This window comes from Lepus europaeus, chromosome 7 (assembly GCF_033115175.1).
Source record: "Lepus europaeus isolate LE1 chromosome 7, mLepTim1.pri, whole genome shotgun sequence".
NCBI classification, from domain to species: domain Eukaryota; kingdom Metazoa; phylum Chordata; class Mammalia; order Lagomorpha; family Leporidae; genus Lepus; species Lepus europaeus.
Window position 1 is genome coordinate 91,492,187 of NC_084833.1, and position 10,305 is coordinate 91,502,491.

Sequence of the window (10,305 nt, forward strand, 5' to 3'; positions counted from 1 at the left end):
CAGAGGGAACAATCTGCAGCCCCCACTGACTCTGAGACTGGCTGGGAGGTGGCTGGGCAACCATGTAGGACAGTGAGATGCCAGCAGCCTCCCAGGATCAAGACACCAAGGGGGAGCTATCTCGGGACCATCTGCCTCTCTGTTGCCTAGGCAGGCTAGTGGGGCAGACAGAAACCTCTGCACCCAGCGACTGTAGGGAACCTTGTGTGCTGAGACCATGGGGGCTTGGTCTTTACATGAGAAGGTGCAGGGAGTAGGTAGGACTCTGGGAAATCACCATGAAATCACCAAACACTCGCTGTGACAGTGAGGACTGCGCAGATCATTTGTGTGGTTTATGTGGGGGCATGGAACACACTGAGGGCTAATAACTGGGCATTGAGATCTACCATACTCAACTGTGTGTTACCCTGGGTACTCGCCCCACCTTGGAGCATGGACCAGATCTTCCTGATCATACCCACTACACATCTCTTGATAGCCACTGAACATGCAGACATTCCACTAAGCCACAGAGGCACAGCTCAAAGAAAAAAGCCATCAGAGGAAAAAAACAAAAATCAACCTCACAAATGCCTAAAGACCAATGCAGAAATTCAAGAAACAAGAATAAGGAAGACATCTTGACACCCCCACCCCCAACCCTGCAGCAAAGGAATGGAACAACATTCCAATATTAATGTGAAAATGAAGAGATTGAGAAAATGCCAGAAACAGAATTCAAAAAACTAATCACATGACTAGCAAAAGCAACCAGAAACAAATCAATGAACTAAAGAAAACCATGTATGATACAAATGAAAACTTTTCCCATGAAATTGAGATTTTAAAGAGAAATAAAAATGAAATATTAGAAATGAAGAATTCAATAGACCAAATAAAAAGTGTGGTGGAAAGCCTTAAGAAAAGACTTGGCAAGGCAGAAGAAAGAATATCAGAACTAGAAGACAAACCTTTGGAAATCTTACAGTTAGACAAAAAGAAAAAAGAAAAAAATAGAAAAATTAAAAACGGTGTTGGAGATTGATGGGATACTATCAAATGACCCAACATATGGGACTTAGAGGTTATTGAAGATGTGGAAAGAGAGAATGGACTAGAAAACCTATTTAGTAAAACAATTACAGAAAACTTCCCCAATTTGGAGAAAGAAAAAGACATTCAAATAGAGGAATCACATAGAACTCCTAACAGACATGACCAGAAAAGACTCTCACCATGACACATTGTAGTCACACTCTCCACAGTAAAACATAAAGAAAAGATTCTAAAATGTGCATGAGAGAAGTGACACATTACTTTCAGAGGAGCTCTAATTAGATTCACAGCTGACTTCTCATCAGAAACCTCACAGGCTAGGAAAGAATGGTGAGAAAAAGTCTAAGTCTTAAAAGAAAAAATGTCAGTCCAGAATGCTGTACTCTGCAAAGCTCTCATTTATGAATGAAGGTGAAATAAAAACCTTCCACAACAAACAGAAATTGAAAGAATATGTCGCCACTCATCAAGTCTTACAAAAGATGCTTAAGGATGTGCTACATACAGAAACACAGAAATATAGCCATCATTATGCAAGAATGTGAAGGCAGAAAATCTCCCAGTAAAAGTACAAAGGAAATCCAAAGTAAACACTAGGAACATTTATGGAAAAACAGCAGGGCCATGTTGTTACTTATAAATAGTCATTTTGAATGTAAATGGCTTCAACTTTCCAGTTAAAAGATACAGACTGGCTGAATGGATTAAAAAACAAGGCCCTGGGGCTGGTGTTGTGGAATAGCAGTAAAGCCCCAGCTGCAGTGCCAGCATCCCATATAGGTGCCGGTTCAAACCGTGGCTGCTCCACTTCCCATCCAGCTCTCTGCTATGGCCTGGGAAAGTAGTGGAAGATGGCTCAGAGTCCTTGGGCCCCTGCCCCCACATGGTAGATCCATAAGAAACTCCTGGCTCCTGGCTTAGATTCGGCCCAGCTCTGGTTATTGTGGCCATCTAGGGAGTGAACCAGTGGATGGATTCTCTCTCTCTCTCTCTCTCTCTCTCTCTGCTGCTGCTGCTCTGCTGCTCTGTAACTCTGTCTTTCAAATAAAATAAATAAATCTTTGAAAAAAAAACACAAGACCCATGTATTTGCTGTCTACCTGAAACACATCTCACCAACAAAGATACATGCAGACTGAAAGTCAAAGAATGGAAAAAGATAATCCATGCTATTGAAAGCAAAAAAGGGCATGTATTCCCATCCTAATATCAGAAAACAATAAATTTTAACATAAAAACTGTTAAAGGAGATGAAGAAGGGCACTATGTAATGATTATGGGATTAATTCAACAGGAAGATGTGACTATAATAATTGTATATGTACCCAATTACAGAGCACCTGGCTATTTAAAAGAAATGTTAATGAATCTAAAAGGAGACATAGACTCCAAAAGTAACCAGGGACTTCAACACCCCACTTTCATAAAAGGACAGATAACTACACACAAATCAACAGGAAACTAAAGGGTTAATCGACACTTTGGACCAAATGGAACTAACTGATACCTATAGAACTTCTCACACCACAGTTGCAGAATACACATTCTTCTCACCAGTGCATGGAACTTTCTTTAGAACAGACCATATGCTAGGCCATGAAACAAGTCTCAGCAAATTCAAAAAACTTGAAATTATACCATACATATTCTCTGACTACAGTGGGATGAAGCTGGAAATCAACAACCCAAGAATCTCTAGATGATATGCAAACACATGGAGACTAAACAACATGCTCTTGAATGAACAGTGGGTCATAGAAGAAATCAAAAGAGAAATTAAAAAATATCTGGAAATAAATGAAGACAATAAAAAATCATATCAAAACTTACTGGATACAGCAAAAACAGTGTTAAGAAGGAAGTTTATATCAATAGATACCTACATGAACAAACTGGAAAGGCAACAAATAAATGAGCTATCAATGCATACAATTAAATATCTTAGAATAAATTTAACTTAACTAAGGATGTCAAAGATCTCTATGATGAAAATTACAAAACACTAAAGAAAGAAATATACATAAAAATGGAAAAATCCTCCATGTTCATGGATTAGAATAATCAACATCATCAAAATGCCCAAAATACCAAAAGAAATTTACAGATTCAATGCAATTCCAATCAAAATACCAATGACATTCTTTGCAGGTCTAGAAAAAAATGATTCTAAAATTCATATGGAAATACAAGAGACCCCAAATAGCTAAAGCAATCTTGTACAACAAAAACAAAGCCAGAGACACCACAATAACTGCTTTCAAGACATACCACAAGGCAGTTATAGGACAGTATCTTTAACAAATGGTTCTGGGGAAACGGGGTCTCCATGTGCAAAAGTGTGAAACTTGACCCGTACCTAACACCTTACACATAACTCCACTCAAAATGGATTAAAGGCCTAAATCTACAACCCAATACCATCATATTACTAGAGAACATTGGGGAAACTGCAAGCCATTGGTATAGACAAAGACTTCTTGAAAAAGACCCCAGAAGCACAAGCAATCAAAGCCAAAATTGACAAATGGGATTACATCAAGCTGAGAAGCTTCTGCAATGTGATAAAAACATTTAGCAAAGTGAAGAGGTGACTGACAGAATGTGAGAAAATATTTCCAAACTATATAACTGATAAAAGATTAATATCCAGAATCTATAATGAGCTCAAGAACCTCAACAACAACAATATAAACAACCTAGTTAAGAAAAGGGAAAAGGACTTGAACAGGCATTTTTCATGAGAGGAAATAAAAATGGCCAGCAGACACTGAAAAAATACTCAGGATCACCAGCCATCAGGGAAATATGAGTCAAAACAACAAGGACATTACACCTCACCTCAGTTAGAATGGCTCTCATATAGAAATTAACAAACAACAAATGCTGGTGAAGATGTGGAGGAAAAGGTACCCTGGTCCACTGTTGGTGGGAATGTAAACTGATACGGCCACTGTGGAAGACAGTATGGAAATACCTCATAAAATTGAATATAGACCTACCATATAATCCAGCCACCCCATTCCTGGTAATTTACACAAACCAAAAGAAATCAGCATATGAAAGAGTTATCTGTAACCCCATGTTCATTGCAACACAATTCACAATAGCAATGATATGGAATCAACCCAGATGTCCATAAACTGTTGACTGGATAAAGAAATTAAGATGTATATATGTATATATATAGTATTACTCAGCTGTAAAAGAAGTGAGATCCTGTCTTTTCTGTCTTTTGCAACAAAATGGACTCAACTGCAAACCATTATATTTAGTGAAATAATCCAGTCCCCAGAAGACAGATATCATACATTTTCCCTGATCTGAGGTAACCAATAGAGTACCTAAAATGTAATGTATTGGGGGTGAAATAGACATTTTGGAATTCAATGATTGTTTACAGCCCTTGTCTCTTCCATTGAGGAACAGTGTTTTTATTTTGTTTTGTTTTTTCTTCATATTATTTGTTGAATCATTTTACTTAGTGTAGGGTTAACTATAAGATCATTAAGTAAACTAAAAATAGATCATTGTAAAAATTAAGAGTGGGAATGTGAGAGGGAGGAGGAGGAAGGGTTTGAGCATGGGCAGGAAGGAGGGTAAGGGAGAAGAGTCACTGTGTTCCTAAATCTGTATATATAAAATACATGAACTTGTATAACTTAAATAAATTTTTAAAAAAAAAAAAATGGGCCAATGCCACTGCTCACTTGGCTAATCCTCTGCCTGCAGCGCCGGCACCCCGAATTCTAGTCCTGGTTGAGGTGCTGGTTCTGTCCCGGTTGCTCCTCTTCCAGTCCAGCTCTTTGCTATGGCCCGGGAAGGCAGTGGAGGATGGCCCAAGTGCTTGGGCCCTGCACCTGCATGGGAGACCAGGAGGAAGCACCTGGCTCCTGGCTTCGTATTGGCACAGTGCACTGGCCATGGCGGCCATTTGGGGGGTGAACCAGCGGAAGGATGACCTTTCTCTCTGTCTCTCTCTCTCTCACTGTCTAACGCTGCCTGTCAAAAAAAATTTTTTAAATGATTAGCCCTACAATAATTAAAGAGTTCAAAAAATTATAAAGAAAAAAATGCTGTTCCTCAATGGTAGAGACAAGGGTACATACTTCCAATTCCAGAAAAATCATATTTAATGATTTTGGAGTAGCCATCATTATGTATTATAAACTTTAATCTTTAATTTATAATGTTCTATGAACATGGTAGTTAATTTCAGCAAATTATGTGGAACTAGCATTTTGGTGCAATGGATAAAGCTGCTCCTGGCAATACCAACATCCCATATTGGAGTGCTAGTTTTTATCTTGGTTATTCCACTTCCAAACCAACTCCCTGCTAATGCACCTGGGAAGGAAGACAAAGATGTTCCAAATACATGAGCATCTAACACTCATATCAGAGAGAAGGGTGGAGTTCCAGGCTCCTGGCTTTGGCTGCCATTCTGGAGTGACCCAGTAGATGGGAGAGCTCTCTCTCTCTCTCTCTCTCACTCTCTCTTTGTCTCTCTGTTCTTTCTGTCTCTCTCTCTTTCTCCCCACACCCCTACATTTCAAATTAATTAATTGATTTTGAAAAAGCAAAGAAAATTATATAAAGAAATTCACAACCACGAATTGCCAACAAAAAACTACTTCAGTCTGGCTACAGGGATGATTTCATATCTCCAGTACTTGTCCACAGTGAAAAAATAGTATTTTCCTAAGGAAAAAAATAAGGCAGTAAAGTGAGAAAGAAAGGTAAAAATAGGAGAGTTAATGTGGGGTAGGGGTATTCCAATTTATATATGAAAGTAACATTTGAATGAAAACCTAAGGGAGGTTGAAGAATGGACTATGCAACTATCTGGGGAAACAATGCTCTAGGCGGGGGTCTGCATTGTGGCACAGTGGGTTAAGCTGCTGCCTGAGATGCTTGCATCCCATATGGGCACAGGTTTGAGTCTCAGCTGCTCCACTTCTGATTCTGCTCCCTGCTAATGTGCAGAAGATGGCCCAAGTGCTTGGGCCCCTGCACCCATGTGGGAGACCTGGCTGAATCTCCTGGCTCCGGGCTTTGGCCTGGTCCAGCCCTGACCATTGCAGTCATTTGGAGAGTGAACCAGCATATGAAAGATCTCTAGATCTCTCTCTGTGTGTCTCTTCCTCTTTGTAAATCTGCCCTTCAAATAAATAAATTTAACTTTTTTTCTTAAAAAAAAAAAAAAAAAAGAGGGGCCAGCAGCATGGCTCACTTGGTTACTCCTCCACCTGCGGCGCCAGCATCCCATATGGGTGCCAGGGTCTAGTCCCGGTTGCTCCTCTTCCAGTCCAGCTCTCTGCTGTGGCCTGGGAGGGCAGTGGAGGATGGCCCCAGTGCTTGGGCCCTGCACCCCCTGGGAGACCAGGAGGAAGCACCTGGCTCCTCGCTTCAGATCAGCACAGCAACGGCCGTGGCGGCCATTTGGGGGGTGAACCAGCGGAAGGCAGACCTTTCTCTCTGTCTCTCTCTCTCTCACTGTCTAACTCTGCCTGTCAAAAAAAAAAAAAAAAAAGAGAGAGAGAGAGAGAGAGATGGTAGAGGGATTAAAGAGCATTTGCATGAGTACCTACCACAAAGTAAGAAACTAATGAGTTTTATTAATTCATTGTAACTAATCTACATAGCACCCAGCCAAGCCACTGTTCCAAGCAAACTGTGGGTACAAGGAATTTAGAGTAGACAACATATATAAGAATCCTTACATGTTAGGAGAAATAGACATTGTGAAAAGGGCAGTTTTGGATAGTTTTAAGGGCATTAAGAGTATAAAACGTGTTATGCTGTGAAACTTAATCCTCTGATACCCAGAGTGGTTCCTGATTGGATCTTGTCTGATAGATTTGACAACATTAGGTTTAAATGGGTAAAGTAATGCACTTTCCAGTTTGTTAGTACCAACTTACTGATTCTTCTTATTTATTTTAATATATATCCTCATATACAACATGCATTTATTTTCAGATATAAAGATTTTAAAAGATAATAATGGTTACCTATTATTAAATTTCACAGGTAGAGAGAAAATGAAATAAAGCAAAGTTTTACTGAGAAGATGAATCCAATAATTATCTACCTCATCCCAAAAGCCTATAGGTAATAAACATTTTATCCTAGTCCTGGCCAAAGATTGATACCAGTCTTTCATAATTAGATTATAAATCTAATTAATATTTTTAGTCCAATTAATGAATTAATGAGTTTCACTTTTAATAGATATTTCTTTTGTCATAAAAATTTGGAATAAATGTAATATAAATTATATGAGTTTTTAATAGGTTGAACTTTATTAAATGATACTCTGTGTATGCTATTCATTTGTTATGTAAGTGCAATATAAAACTAAAAGCTTTTCTTTTGAGGTGGTAAAGATTTGGAGAATCTTAAACCAGAAGGTCACAGGTAATTTAATTCTTATATAAAATTAATTTTGAGACAAGGTTAAAATGTTGGATGAAAAATAATGAGAGTCAACCTGATGAGCTTGATTCCCTCAGTCGTAAATAATCATGTGTAAAAACACTTATCACTGTTCTTTATTTTAAGACCGCATTTTCCAAAGTGAGTGCTGTGAAAGCCAATTCCACAGACTGTCAGAAGTGTTTGCAAAATTATTTAAATGAAGGAAAGCAGGAAGGAAGGGAGGAAACTAGGGAAAAAGGAAATTTCTGTGGTCAATTAAGGTTGGAAGATACTGAGTTAAATAATCAGGAGAACTGAGAACTTGACAACACCCTGAGAGCTTCATTTTAAGAAAAGCTAACTATACTGGCACAACACAAGTGTACTGTTATATGAAAACCTTAATTTGTTTGGAATGTGTAAAAGAAGTATCACAACAATGTAGTGATAGTGAATATTGGCCCTAACCCAAAATCTAGACAGACCAAAGCCTGTTTCCTCATCCTTGGAGTAAAGATACTAGAAGGAGGCTTACAGGATTAGAGAATTTACTGGTAAAGCACACAGCACAGTGTAAGAGCTCAATAACTGAGATTTTTTAATAGAAAACTTTTATTTAATAAATATAAATTTCAAAAGTACAACTTTCAGATTATAGCGGTTCTTCCCCCCATGACCACCCTCTCACCTGCAAACCATCCCATCTCCTACTCCCTCTCCCATCCCATTCTTCATTAAGATTCAGTTTTAATTATCTTTATATACAGAAGATCAACTCTATACTAAGTAAAGATTTCAACAGTTTGCACCCACACAGACACACAAAGTATAAAGTACTGTTTGAGTACGAGTTTTACTGTTGATTCTCATACTAAAACACATTAAGGACAGAGGTCCTACATGGGGAGTAAGTGCACAGTGACTCCTGTTGTTGATTTAACAATTGACACTCTTATTTATGATGTCAGTAATCACCTGAGACTCTTGTCATGAGCTGTCAAGGCTATGGAAACCTCTTGAGTTCACAAACTCTGACCTTATTTAGACAAGGCCATAATCAAAGTGGAAGTTCTCTCCTCCCTTCAGAGAAAGGTACCTCCTTCTTTGATGGCCCCTTCTGTCCACTGAGATCTCACACACAGAGATCTTTCACTTAGGCCATTTTTTGCCAGAGTGTCTTGGCTTTCCATGACTAAAATACTCTCATGGGCTCTTCAGCCAGATCCGAGTGCCTTAAGGGCTGATTCTGAGGCCAGAGTGCTGTTTGGGGCATTTATTATTCTATAATTCTGTTGTGTATCCTGCTTCCCATGTTGGATAATTCTCTCTTTTTTAATTCTATCAATTATTATTAGCAGACACGGGTCTTATTTATGTGATCCCTTTGACACTTAATCCTATCTTTATGATCAGTTAAAAGATGGCATTAGTACCTGCCAACTTAATGGGATTTGGAATGAGATAAAAGTTTGTGCTCGTTATTGTTTATGTTATGACCATCCAAGGCATCAGGAAATGGTAACAGCTTTATATTTATTAACTACAAAGATAAAATTCCAAAATAATGACAATGGGATGTATCTGTGTATTTTGGCAATATGAAAATGATGCTGGGATTCTAGCAATATTAGAAACAAGGAAAATTCAAATCTGATTTTCCTTCTAACTGAATTTAGGGTACCCTTTAGCTAACCTTTCTCTACATCCCCTCAACCTTTCCAGCCTCTCTAGTAATCACTGTTCTATGTTTAGATCAACTATATATATATATATAATGTATATATATATATATATATATACACACACACATTTGGTTTATTTCACTTAACATGATGTCTTCCAGTTCCATTTATTTTGCAACAAATGACAGGATCTCTTCATTTTTATAAGTTAATAATATAATAATAATATTATATATATAACAGAATGTTTGTATATATATATACATATATATATATATGGAAAGAGAGATATGTAGCATTCTTAACCATTGGTTTGACAAAGGTATAAAACAAAGATTTACAAAATTATATTCACAGCAATACTGATACAGTTTCTATGCCCACTTTAACCTAAATTGTTTGGTTTTTTGCTATTGAGTTCCTTATATGTGCTAGATATTCATCCTTTGTCTGATGACTTGTGTGTAAATATTTTCACCCACTCTATTAGTAGTCTTCATTCTGTTAATTGTTTCTCTTGGTGTACAGAAGTTTCTTAGTTTGATATGATATCATTTGTCTGCTTTTATTTTTGTTTCTTGCACTTTTAGAGTGCTATTCAAAAAGTCTTTGCCTACATAAATGTCTTAAAATATTTCTCTGTTTTCTTCTAGTATTTTTTGTATTTAAGTCTTTAATCCATTTTGAGTTGACTTTTATATTTGGTAAGAGATGCAAATTTAAATACATTCTTCTCTTTATTTTTAGACAATTTACCAGTACCATTTATTGAAGAGATTGTCCTTTCCTGAAGGCCTATTCTTGACACTTTTGTTGGTTAATTTCTGGGTGTTTTATTCAGTTCTACTTGTGTTGGGTTTTATGCCATGCTGTGTTAATTACTATAGCTTTGTAGTAGGTTTTGACATCAGCATTCGATGCCTCCTGCTTTATTAGCTTGTCTCCCTCAAAATTGCTTTAGTCATTCTGGATCTTTTATGATTACATAGGAATTTTAGATTATTTTTTTCTATTCCTATAAAAACAGTGCTAATTCCTCCAAACCATGTACATAGATTACCTTTATTGTGTGTGTGTGTATCTTTTACAGTTGTTTTCATCAATCTGTTCTCATTTTCATTATAGACTTCTTTCATTTACTTGGTTAAATTTACTCCAAAATATTTAA